The sequence below is a fragment of the Mustela lutreola genome, chromosome 18, assembly GCF_030435805.1.
Source record: "Mustela lutreola isolate mMusLut2 chromosome 18, mMusLut2.pri, whole genome shotgun sequence".
In the NCBI taxonomy this organism is placed as follows: domain Eukaryota; kingdom Metazoa; phylum Chordata; class Mammalia; order Carnivora; family Mustelidae; genus Mustela; species Mustela lutreola.
In genome coordinates this window covers 33,936,417-33,949,742 of record NC_081307.1, presented here as the reverse complement: position 1 = coordinate 33,949,742, position 13,326 = coordinate 33,936,417, and the positions used below count along the sequence as shown (strand labels likewise).

Below are 13,326 nucleotides of genomic sequence, written 5' to 3'. Positions count from 1 at the left end.
ATGTTGGTTTAATTATTACCTAGAAATAATAAAAAGTGGTGGAAGTAACTGAAGGATGCTGATTTACTGTGGTGATATTTTCTTATAATTATTAGTTGTTCATACTGGGGTGAAATTTGATTACCTCTCTATTACCTAGGGGATAGTACTAAATGAGATCAAACCAGTTGTCACTGCCCCTTAATAATAAAGTCGTGTATATTTTTTAACAGCATGCTATTATAACAATGTTATAACAATGTTTTAGGTGTTTGAAAAAGGAACATCACAAGTTTCAAGGAGGAGTGTTGGAAGATTTACCTTAATTGTATCTTTTTTATCTTCATTTCCTTCACCTGATTTATTTCAAGAATCTTATGAATGAGAGTTGGTATTGTTGTTACTGCATTTTAAAGCATTTTTTCTTTTTGTGTGTTGGTTTCCTTATTCTTTAGTATGGGACTATACTTGATCTTTCTCTATAAAACTGGCAATCTGTAAACTAGGTCTGTCTTACTATGTCTAGGGCCATCTGTCAGAGAGTATACTACGTCCTGTTCCGAAAGACTTGGAAACGGGAGTCATCATGATGATTTAGATGTGGCATTACGTGAAGAAGAGAAGGTGTTGTCATTGATCGCTAGAGGTTTCTAATAGCCGTAGGACTGTCTGATTTTCCGAGTGAAGTTTGGGTGTTCCTAAAGCAATACCATTCGTCATGGTAAGCTAAATTATTCATACAAGCCTTCTCCGTATCTCGTCTAAATAATCAATGCAAGCGTCTGCGCTGCTGTAGCCCCATCGGTAGTATTAGGCTCCTTGGCAGAAATAGAAGGGACAGTTGCACGGAAAGAAGTCCACCTACATTTGTGGAAGTGTCCCTGTGGCGCTCTGGGACTGGATTGGTCAGTTTCAGGGATGTCTCTGATTCGTGAAAACTCTAGCGTGTGCCCCCCTTCCTTTCCTGACACTTCTCAGAGCCTGGTCAGGGATTCGCAAGGTCCACACACACAAGGCATTTGCTGCTACCATCGGATCGCCCCTGCTGCTACCATCAGATCGCCCCAGCTGCTGTGTTCCTTTGGTCATCGGGGTGTTCGTTGCCAAGCATGGTGATGGGGCCCTTACCTGGGCTGTGCTCCTTCCTTTTCCTGCTGGGCCCTGGACTCCCTGCAGGAGTCACTGCCCGGAGAGCCTTTCTCACACCCTGCCCTACTTATATCACGACATGCATTGAAGGTGATTTCTTTTTGGCTCAACCAGTGCAAATGATTTCCCCCGATCGACTTTCCTCTGTGTTTTAAGTAAGAAAATTCAGAGCCAGACTCCCAGCACGGTTGAGTCCTCCCTGTCCAGCTGTGGTTCCAAGAACAAGGTAGTGCAGCATCCCTTCCTTCTGTTTCATTAAATTTATTAACTTCTTTAATTTCATCAAGCAAACTCTGCTTTGTTTTATTCCTTGATGCCGAATTTTGTAAGCTACTTGTGTCCTTGTAGACATAGGTGAAGTGTAATTCTTAAACAAAAACATAATCAGCCTTCTGCCCAAGAGTTTTATGTTTCCTGCTTTTCTACAGTTTTTAAGTTTCTCTGTGTGGACTCCAAGCTTCTCTCCTCTGTGTATTTAATTTTATCTTCCACGATTTCTCAAAATGTACTCTCTATGGCCAGTGGGGCCCATTTCCGTAGGTTCCCTGAGGCTGTCATGTCTCCTCTCCCCTTCACCTTCTCTGGAGCCCATCATCTTGCCTCTGAGGCACATGCTTTTTCCTGCTCCTGTAGACATCCCACTCTGCTGTCCTTTGGGGACGGACTTGCCCCCTATCTTTTTCATGAAGCCTAAAAGCCTACCCTCATTATTCATGGATCTCCCCCTTTCGATAATGAAAGTTTTCATTTTCTGTGTTGCAGAAAATTATTAAATTATTCATACATTTTTCACCAACTCCTTAACTATATTATAAATGTTAGGACTTTTGTGGATAGGGATTATGTCTAAAATGTCTTAACGTTTCTGTGCACTGTCTAATATGAGGTTGAGGACACATTCAATGAAGATTTCATAGTAGAATTCTGACCTCTGTTAACTCTTTCATGCAGTACAGATTTTATTTTTTTTAAAGATTTTTTATTTATTTGACACAGAGAAAGAGAGATCAGAAGCAGGCTTCCTGCTGAGCAGAGAGCTCGATGCGGGGCTTGATCCCAGGACCCTGAGATCATGATCTGAGCTGAAGGCAGAGGCTTAACCAGCTGAGTCACCCAGGTGTCCCTGCAGTACAGATTTTAAATATCCTGTTTAGTTGGGATACATGGCAGAAATCAGCGGCACACATCACCCTTCCCTCTTCTCCATTGCGCGGGCTTCCACGCTGTTCTCATTCATGAACCGTAAGCACAAATGGTGTGTCACTTTCAGTGAATGTAGATAGTAGCTGAGGTGCCTCCCCTAACCACTGTCTTCTCTTGTGACTTTGGAGAGACTGTTCCAGAAAGCAGCGCTGGATGCCAGTGTTGGATTTCAGGTGGACAAGAAATAGACTTCTAATGTTGGAAGCTCGTCTCCCGCAAACTTTGAAGTTTGTCTCTTGCCAGAGCTAATTTAATTATTCTCAGGAGTCTGAGGTTGACAAGTTCTGTATGTATATTTTACAGAATCTTCAATTAGCTGTATATAAGTTTTATAGAACCTTAATAATTGATCTAGAAATTGATGTGAATCCAGAACTGCATAGAATCCTGTATGTACTTAGGAACCTTTAAGCAAATGAAAATTGTTCCTGTCTACAGAAGACAGGCATTTCACGATTTTCTTAGCTACAGCAAATGTTGGCTGTGACTTTACTCTGGCATCACACGTTGTCGATACCATCTCTGAATCCTCTGAAAGGTGAAAATCTTAGTGGAAAATACTACTGGAAAATACTGTTGGCCTGTAGTTGGTCAAGGGGGTTAACCTTGGAATTTGGGGTTTTATTTAAAGCTTTTTGTTTGTTTGTTTTTTACCTGTGGTTTTAAAAAAAAAAAGCTTGTCCCATTTTAGGTTATGTTGAAACATGAGGACATGTACAGAAATATTCTGAATTCTAAGGGAAGTTCCACATTATATAGTCTCGGCATGTAACACAATGAAAAAAGCCGTGGATGAGAAGTCAGAGTAAAGGTGAGTTTAATTCTGTATGATTAAGTTTTCATTCATCTTTCTGTTCCCTTCTTAATAGAACCTGTGCATAGTCCCTTGCTAAGGAGTGTTCCAAAACTTCAACTGTTGAGGAAAGCTATACCGGTTATAGTCTTCACATTTTGAAAAACAAAGCTTTAAATCTCAGGTTTTTAAAATTTTAACTTTGTGAAGCATGAGTATATGCTGTCATAATAGTTTAGTAAGAGTTATTTTTACACGTAATACGACTAAGAACCTTCAGATTTATTTTGCATATTTGAAATGAAAAGTTAGGTCAAGAAAAAAAAAATTATCCAGCTAATGAAAGATAATATAGTAAAAGATATGCCTGCAAGATGGAACTTCTCTTATGCTGTTAAGAATGTATTCTTCCTGGAATTGGTTTGGAAATTTACATCAGGATCCTTAAAAATGTTTGTATACTTGGCACATGTGGATGGCTCAGTCAGCTAAGCCCCAGACTCTTGATTTCGCCTTAGATCAAGATCTAACGGGTTATGAAATGGCGCCCGGTGTCTGTTGGGCTCTGTGTTCAGCCCTGAGTCTGCTTGAGAGTCTCTCTCTCTTCTCCCTCAGTGCCTCTCCCCACTCGCTCCTTTTCTCTTTCTCTTGAAAAATCTTTAAAAAAAATTCTGTATGCTCTTTTCAATAATTCCATTTCTCAAAATCTATCCTAAGGAAATAATCAGGAATAATATTACACAAAAATGTATATTGATATTTTTCTAATTAAAAAAATTACAGATGCTCTCTTAGTTTGGTCTGCTATAACAAAATACCATGGGTGGCTTAGACATATATTTTTTTCACAGTTCTGGAGATGGGAAGTCCAAGATCAAGGTGCTGGCCAATTTAGTTCTTTGCTAAGACCTTTTCCTCAACTGGCTGAGCAAGCAGGATTTGTGTCCTCGTATTGACACTAATCCTTTCGTGGGCTCTACTCTCATGATTATTAAACCTAATTATCTCCCAAAGGCCCCCATCTCCAAATACTATGACATTGGGGGTTAGAGTTTTAACATATAAATTTTGGGAGGACACTGTTTAGTCCATAACAAATTCTTAATTGCAAAAAAAAAAAAAATGAATAGGATTTTGTGTAAGTATATTTTGGTACGTGTTGATGATGATTTATATTTACTAAAAATATTTTTAAAAATAACTTAAAATAATGACATGGGAATATATTTGCAATAGTATGTAGAAAACCAAATATAAAACTACCAACTCCAATTGAATAAAAAAAAAATGTAGCTATGTTGAAAAAACTATGAAAAGAGATACACAGAAATATTAATATCATTTATTTTTATATAAAGGAATTGCTAGATATTTGAAAAAAATTTATATATTTCTGCATCAAGGAGTTTCTGCATGTAGAAATACAAAATATAAGGAACACATAGAGGCCACTAAACCATTAAATATCAGTTGTTGGTCAGTAGAAATCACCACATTCTGCTCTAGCTATATTGAACTTCTGTTGTATTGTTTTTCTTTTCATGCATTTGCTGTTACTTCATAACAAACAGCAGCAGCAACAAAAAACCTTCTTCATCTTCTCAGACTCAGTGACTTTATCCCAATCCTCAGGGACCATTGGGTGGAGAACCCGTCCTGACCCCTTTCCAGGCCAGGTTTTATGTTCTTCCCCTTCAGTTCCATTGTGCCGTACTCCTGTATGGTATTAAAATGTAATTGATTTTCTGGGCTGTGTTCCCTGCTGGATTGTAACTTTGTAACTCTTTGAGGTTTTCTGTGTCTTTCATCACCACATGCTCGGCATTGTAGCACAATGACTGGCACTTAAGCACCAGTCGATAAATGTTTGTTGATTGAACAATACTTACAATGACTTACGGCAAGTATAGTACATGCAGAGTGAAGGGCTCTCTTGAGGCAGGTTAAACGCTCTGTGATTTTGTTCTAAATCTCTGGTTTTGTCTAAGTAGTCTAGAAGTTCTACATAAGAAATTATACATCATCTCCTGCCATTCAAAGATGATTTACGTAATTATAAATATAAGATTAAATGACTTTTTTTTACATTTGGGTGTATTTTTCAATGATAAATTTGAGACTCTCATCAACCTGAACTTAATTTAAACTTTCAAAGACAGATATATTAACTGTAGTCTTAACAAATTTCTTTACCTTTTTAGAATTTGTTATAAATTATAGAGTGCGGGGTGCCTGGGTGGCTCAGTGGGTTAAAGCCTCTGCCTTCAGCTCAGATCATGATCTCAGGGTCCTGGGATCGAGCCCCGAATCGGGTTCTCTGCTTAGCAGGGAGCCTGCTTCCCCGTCTCCATCTGCCTGCCTCTCTGCCTGCTTGTGATCTCTGTCTGTCAAATAAATAAATAAAACCTTTAAAAAAAAGTAAATAAATAAATTATAGAGTGCACTGGTACTAAACTTCCAGATCCAAAGCACAAGATTCTTAAAAATATTTGTATACTTGTGCCTAGGTGATGGCTCAGTCGGTTGAGCATCAGACTCTTGATTTCAGCTCAGGTCATGATCTCAGGGTCCGGGGATCGAGCCCCGTGTTGGACTGCTTCAGGAATGTCTTTCTTCCTCTGTGCCTCTTCCTGCTCTCTCTTTCTCTCAAATAAAGAAATAAATCTTTAAAAAATAAAAAAAGAATGTTTGTATACTCTTCTCCAGTTAATCCCACTTCTCAAAATATGTTCTAAGGAAATAATCAGGGATAAGATCACACAGAAATGTATATTGTTATTTTCTTTCCTAGATGTTAAAAAATTTATAAATGCTAAGTTTCATAAATTTATCCCAGTAATGTTTCATAAATTTCTTTGATAAGGTCATTATTAATTTGTGTGAGAAAGACAGTTGTCATGCTAATAGTTAAAGTTAACAGACACACCATCTTGCTCATGTTTATTAAAGCAGGTGAATCTATTCCATTGCAGAGCACTTTTGTGGTTTAAAAATAACTGAGGCAAAAATACAATGGGAATTAAAATGAACATTTGGGAGGATTTTCACTATACGGATAGAAAAAAGTCAAGTTTTGAAAACCCCCCCAATTTGGAAAACCATTTCTGTTAGCATAATTCAGATCACTGACTTCGTAGAATGCAAGATTTTATTCAGAATGATCCAGAGTAAAGCAAGTGGATTTTAGTCTGATTTTCAAGGACTAAGTTAATAAAATGTGAGATGTGTCAGAAAAAGACGGTGAACAAATAGCATTATTTCTGTAAAATATGTTATCTTTGATTCCCTACCTACACTATTTGGTTTGTCATAACTTGCCCTGATGCTAATTAGATGACAGAATGAACGGATGTGCTTTCACAGAAAAATGGCAGGTGCTAAAAATAATAAAAAAGGTAATACCTGAGCTTGAGTAATTTCATTATTATGCATTCAGACAGTTTGGAAATCTGTGGAATTTCTGCTGGGAAACAATTTTTCTTTACTGAATGGATCATTAAAAAGTCCATTTACTATAAGACACATGTTTCAAATGTCTCTCTTTTTCTGTATGAATTTGTAGAATTTTCTCTTCAACTGTGGAAGCTTGAATTTCATTGATACAATTTTAAAAGAGTGAAACAAATTTTTTAATACTGAGTAGTTATGTTTTTTAAGGATGCCATGTTCAAATAGCATTAGCAGAAGTTGCTTGTAGATTTCTGTGTTAGGAAAATGAAATAATGTTGTCTGTCAAGCTGCAAGGTATATCTTATTATTTACTTGAAAGCTTAATGATCTTAGAACTGCATTTTTAACAACAGATATTCAACATCTTAGATTAGGACTCATCTCTGTAATTTAGAGCCAAAACCTCAAAACAAATAAGGTCTATGTGTGTAAAATATGTGCATATTTTTAAATGCTGCATAAAATACAAGTATATATTACATATTTTACATTATCCCCACTCCTTAACAAATATTACAGTAATTTACCAATTGCTGAGGTTCAAAAAATTAGAATGTAGATGAAAAAATAAAACTCTACACCAAAATTTGGCCCAGGATAATATTTTTATTTTTAATTCCAAACAAATTCAAATATGAATAAGATGTATTTTTAGAGGCTGCCCTCCCAGTGGAAGATATCCAGGTCAAGTGTCCAAAAATCCCCCCAAATTCACATAGAATCTTATCTACACGACACTGAGTGTCTGAATAAATAATTAAAATTGAGACCTAAGTAGCTTAATTTCCCCTGTGTGATATGAAATGGGAAAATATTTACTAATATGGAGATGATTGGCTTGATTCCGTGTACCATGTCTGTAAGTGTTAGTAACTGAAATACGAGATGGTGAATGACTTAATTTTGGGATTCCTTTAAGTTTCCGTAGCCTCAGAACGGCAGCAAAGACATGAAGCTTCATTCCTAGATGTTGCTCGCATATGGGAAGATTTGAGTTACATGGTAACAATCATGATTCCCCTGTGCAGTACAGTCTTTAAAAATAACTTTCCGAGTGTTGGTTTTCACAATTACAAATAAGTACAATTTACCTAGTAATTAAAATGGAGATGTTAAAAAATGCTGCCTGGATGCCTCATTTGCAAGTACAGTTGGTGATCTCTGTTTTGAGGCAATCTGTTTCTGAGTTTAATCCTTATTTGGAAATTTCCCTGAGGATATGATTCCTTTTCTTACAAAGTGATGTGAATTATTCAAAAAAATATTGAAGTGCTACTTCCTTTGCTGTTCTTTTAAAGAAATGAATAATTATTTGCAATATATAATTTGGCAGTAGCCAAAGTATTTATTCTGGTGAGAGCACCCCCCCACGCCCCTGTCAGTACACAGACTGAGTTCCTTTTTGTATTTAGCATCTCTTTCTGTCATGAGAAGATTTTGAGATGCTGTATTAGCCAACATTAACATTACCCTGCTTTGACAGTAAAAATGGTAACTTTTCTTGAACAATTAGAACAAATTAACTCCTTTTAGCAAAGTATGCATTTTGACTAGCACATGTTATGTTTTTAGGAGACCCAGACATTAAACGTACTCATTTTGAGATCCTCAGATTTTGTTATATTTGTAAATTTAATCAGTTCAATTCTTCTGTGAATTCTTATCATTGAAATATTTTCTTCTGTACAGAAAATACATCAATATTTTATGAAGAAATGTACATCTAAGATTTTTCTAATGTTTCCATTGCATTTTTTTTCTGGCTTAAATTATATTTTCTAAAATCATGTGAGTTAAATGAACTCAACATTACCAAGTCATTGTAAAACTATCTGGGGATTTGGAAGACATGCCAGGTCAGTGTAGACGTATCAGGGGGATTATGTACACATACAATGTCAAGGTGGGTACACCTGAAGATGAAGGAGCCATTCCTGTTTAATTTAGAACTTGATAGGGAATTAAGGAGATGTTCAAGATCAGGATGGAACCTGGTGAGTTAGAGAGACATCCTAGACCAGAAAAGATGCCGCTTGGAGATTGAGGAGATATCCAAAGATAGTGATTGAACTGGGCAATTACAGATCCAACACTGGTCAGTGTAGAAAAACTGAGGATTTAGACACTTCATGTACAGTTTAGTGTGTACAGGCTGTGAAATTAGGCTGATATCCTAGGATAGTTTAGAAACTCCTGGGAATGAGAGAGACATTCTATATGATGGTTGGTAAACCTGGGAAGTTAGGGAGAAATCACAAGTCAGTATAGACACACCTGGGGTATAAGTGAAACCAACAGTGTAAGGAGTAGAAATTTAAGGGAATTTGGGAGATATTCAAGGTCATGGTAGATACATTGGAGAATTGGGAAGCCATCCCAGCTCAGGGTAAACACATTAGAAAAAATAATTAACTCTGTAATACGTGTCTTAGTCTTTGTCTTTTGAGTCAATAGGACACCTGATTTTTAGTCTATCATTTGTAACAACATGACTTGAAGTTATGAAAAATGTGCTCAAATAACATTTTTTGGAAAATTGCACTGAAAATTTTCTTGATAGAAGAATACATATAAATTCCATGACAGTTGTGACTTACTTCACATCAAAAAGTTAACATTCCTTTCTAAATGTGCTTTGTATTTGGATAAATTTTAGATATGAAAGAAATACCTATCCATGGCTTTAAAAAAACACATAGTAAGTTTGATGGCTATGTATGCCTTATTCAAATGTGAACACAGGAAACCATAGAGATTATTATTTTTTTCCCTTTGGAGCTAAAGCAGTTGGGTAATGGATAACAAGCCACCTGTCTTCTATTTGGAGAATGTGCTCTTGTTGCTTTGTGTTCAAAGAAACCCTCTTGGTACCCATTGCTCTGTTCTGTGTAGTGGGTTAATAAAGTTACAGTCTAACGGTCTTTTTGACTAAAGTATACTTCTGAGGCTCTATTGCCCAAAGGGTCCTCACGATTAGTGAAGTCATTCCCAGTGCTCCTTTGATATTTTGCTTTTCTGTCCTTTCCTGTGGGTAAATGAGGAAGAAAAATGATATTAACTCTTCACTTCCAAACTTGGATCCGTGGGCATCTCCATTGCCGGCCACAGTTAAGACCTGGAAACCGGTCATTTCCTTTGCCGTGTTAAGTCTGCCAAAATAAAAGTAAAAGCTAAACAAAACAAAAGCCCTATTTTATTAATGAAGACATATATTTGCTATTGATTTTAGAAGTATACTTAATTTTGATATTTTCCTTGACAAGCTTTTCATGTGGAAAATACACATTTATACTCAAAGCCAAATAGTCATGTTTCAAGTACATTATCAGTTAAGTAATTTATTGAACTTATGTGTACATTTTCCTCCTTCATTTATTTAAATTTGTTAATGGCTCACAGTGTAGGAAATCAGGAATTGTTCACTGGATTTATCCTTTCCAGTTTTAATCTGATTCTTATTTATTCATGACTGCTAAGTTTACTCAGCTATTGTTACTGAGATCGTGTTGGGAAATAACAAAGAAAATAGAATTGGATTTTTTTTTTTTTAAATTTTATTTGTTTGAGAGAGAGAGAGCATGAGCTGGGGGGAAGGGGAAGAGGGAGAGGGAGAAGCAGACTCTCCGCTGAGCAGGGAGCCTGATGTGGGGCTGGATCCCAGGACCCCAGGATCATGACCTGAGCCAAAGGCAGTGGTTAACTGACTGAGCCACAGGGCCTCCCGGGTGCCCCTGCTGTATAATTCTGTATGACGTGTTGTCTTATATTCCCTCTTAAAAGGCTTGAAGAATATCTGAACGTTTTGTACTCCTTACTGATTATCTCAATATATTTGGCTCCGTAAAATTTTTTTCCTTCTTTTTTTTCTTCAAGTGCATTATCTATAAGTGATGATTAATACTCATATTAATAAGTGTGCTTTTTAAAAATACAACTTTACTTCTAGAGTGGGCATAACTAGGGTTTCCTCATGCTGTTTCATTTTTTTTTCATGACCCATTTCATATTTATACCCCACGTACTCTGCTGCTTTAGCATAATAGCTCTTCTCATGTTGGGGTGGAGAATCACCTAAGGAAAATTTCCCTTTTAACCCTGACCTCTGCGTTCGGCACTGGCCATCCGCTTGGCAATCATCCATGAGATTCTCTCTTTTTCTCTTTTGAGCTGTTGTACATTTACCTAGTTAGCCTCTGTCAGTGTGGATCATGATAACTTTTGCATTTAATTGACCTCATTATCCGGATCTCTCTCCTTCAATGGAAGATGTCTCGACTGGGAATCTTGAAGGTGGGCAGGAAGTCCATTTTGATATGTTCTTCATTTACTCTTATGCTGTGAAGATCTTAGGGGATTGGATTTCCATTATGGCCATCTATAAATTAATATTTTGAATGTTTGCTCTCTGTGATCATGCAATGAATTATTTTCTATACCTTCTCCCAATTAAGTTTTCAGAGTCATATTATGGAACTGCTGGGCCATACTAAAATTTTGAATTCTGCTGAGGGAACCTTTTATTACTCCTTAGCCAGTGTGCAATTTTATGACTTGGCATTCTTTTTCATTTTTCCAGGGATAATCTCTTCCCCAGAATAATTTACTTCCTAAACCTGGGAGTGTAAACCTAACAAGTAAGATTCAGGTTATTTTATTTGGTCTTCACACCACAAAAAGTTTGTTCATTAGTGTTTCATTGATTACTGCTTCTCCTATATTCTATGAATTGCATTTTCTAAAAACTTGTAAGTGAAATCACATTTTTCATAGAAAATCAAGTTTTTGTCAGGGAGTACTTCCTAAATTTAGCAAGAATAATTTCCCTCGTTTCCATTTCCAAATGTGGTTATATTTTTATAGTAAAAAGTTTAGGGGCGCAGTTACCAGGAGGTGGTTAGCTGAAAGCATTCAGTACCCGGAATTGTCAGATGGGACCATTTCCCCCATAAAAGCTTCCAATTATTCTAGCTTCCGTGATCTCTTTGCCTGTGAACTTTTATAGCTTTTGCAGCTGAAATAACACACCTTTGTCCTAATTTTATGATGTCTTGAATCATTTCATGTGTGTTAGATTTGCCTCCTGAAGTAAATGATAAAGGTTTTTTGGGACAGAGTTTATGTGTTATATACGTCTAGAATTCCAAAGCTGGCATCGTTAATAAGACTGAATTTGTTAGTTACTAAACAAACTACCTCTAACTTTTAAACAAAGAATATTTACACAAATGATTAACCATTAATGATAGCACTGTGGCGATGTAGACATATTAATTTAAACTTAAATTTCTATAGGTAAGGAAAACTATCCCTAGAAATAAGGTGAATGTGGAAAGCAAAATTACTCTCTTTTTGCATTGTTTGCTGCTTTTTATGGTGTGTGCTTACACAAACATTGTCTGTTAGCATCTTTATTGGTGGATCATAGAAATAGTATTCCATCTTTTTTTTAGATGAATGGCTATATAAACATATATTTAAAACACGCAATTCAGGCTATTTAAAATAGGAACCTCAGACAAATGATTCATCTCTCACCAAAACCAAAATTTGTTAATTGATTACTCGAGTGATAGTACTGATTTATAACTGACAGTCGACAATCAAATATAATAAGGGGTTAGAGCATAAAACTTATATTAAAATAAGATTTCTATATATAATTACCATATGAGGTAATATTGTAATGAATTTTTAGTCTACCTACCAGTGTCTCTTTTTTTTCTGCAACCCTCAATCTGTAAGCTATTAGCAAACCCTCAAGTTACATTGTAGTGAAAATTTAACACTGAAATTTAAAATAACAAAATGTATTTCACGTCTTCTTTCTGGGAGACACGCACATAACTATTCCAGCTTTGCAAAACATTTTTAAAGCACGAGTCTCCCTAAAACATATTTATGTAAGGTAAAATACATATTCCAGCAATTTACTTTTCAAACTTTTCCTCCTACAGAAGTGTTTGTCATTCTGTGTTAGTAGTAAGCAAATTATAAAGCATAGTTAGATCTGCATTAATTATTGGAACACTTACATGCATGCAGTCTTTGAATCAGTAGGTGTAATTTCTACTCTGTTCTTCAGGGTGACCTTTGTCTTTACAGACTTGTCCTCAGCCCACAAGAAACCAAGTGCATCTTCCTTACACAGGTTGTCGTGCTGAATGGTATAACCGGGCACATGTGTTATAAAATAACGATAGATCCCTGTACGAGGGGGAAATACGCTTTTTGTTCCCTTAGCCGGACATGGAAGTCCTCGGAAGCAAACTACATACGTGGGAAGAAAATAGGGAGAGAAGGTTGGCGAACCCACCGTGTGGGGTGACTGCCCTCTCGGCTGGCTGGCTGTCCTCTGGCCCATCACCTCTTCAGTGGATTTAATCTGGAGCCGAAATGCTGCAGTTAAGACACTGAGCAATGATCTTTTGTTCATTAACTACCCACCCCTTGATTTCAGTTCTCATTTACACAATGTCAATATGCTTGCGGTACTTTCTGCTCTTCTCAAACAAACTATGACCTTTAATTGAAAGGAGAAAATTAGTTGTGATACTGTGGCAAGAGATGTCTTAGGGGATTTAAATTTGTCAGGCCAGGTAGTAGCTCAGCGTTCGGTGCCGAGAGGACGGAAGGTAGGGGACAGAAAAAGTCAAGTGGAAAAACTCAGAAGAAAAGGGATATGTGCAGTATATTTATCAGCAATGGATTAATATGAAACCTGCAGGAAGAAACAATGGAGGAACGATGCCTGG

General features: G+C 36.6%; 2 long non-coding RNA genes across 4 annotated transcripts in view; one reads left to right on the top strand and one right to left on the bottom strand.

The window, feature by feature from the left end:
* LOC131820508 (uncharacterized) overlaps positions 1–13,326 on the top strand; it is a 163,639-nt gene that overhangs the window by 96,047 nt on the left and 54,266 nt on the right. The window contains exon 4 of one of the 3 annotated variants that reach the window (XR_009349667.1): positions 3,023–3,142. The exons of the other annotated variants lie outside the window; for them this stretch is intronic. This is a non-coding gene — a long non-coding RNA (uncharacterized LOC131820508). The remainder of the gene's footprint in view (positions 1–3,022; positions 3,143–13,326) is intronic. 3 annotated transcript variants of the gene reach the window in all.
* LOC131820509 (uncharacterized) lies at positions 10,145–12,973 on the bottom strand. Its single transcript, XR_009349669.1, has 3 exons — positions 12,888–12,973; positions 12,607–12,731; positions 10,145–10,949 (listed from the first exon to the last, which is right to left on the bottom strand). It is a non-coding gene; the product is annotated as an uncharacterized LOC131820509 (long non-coding RNA).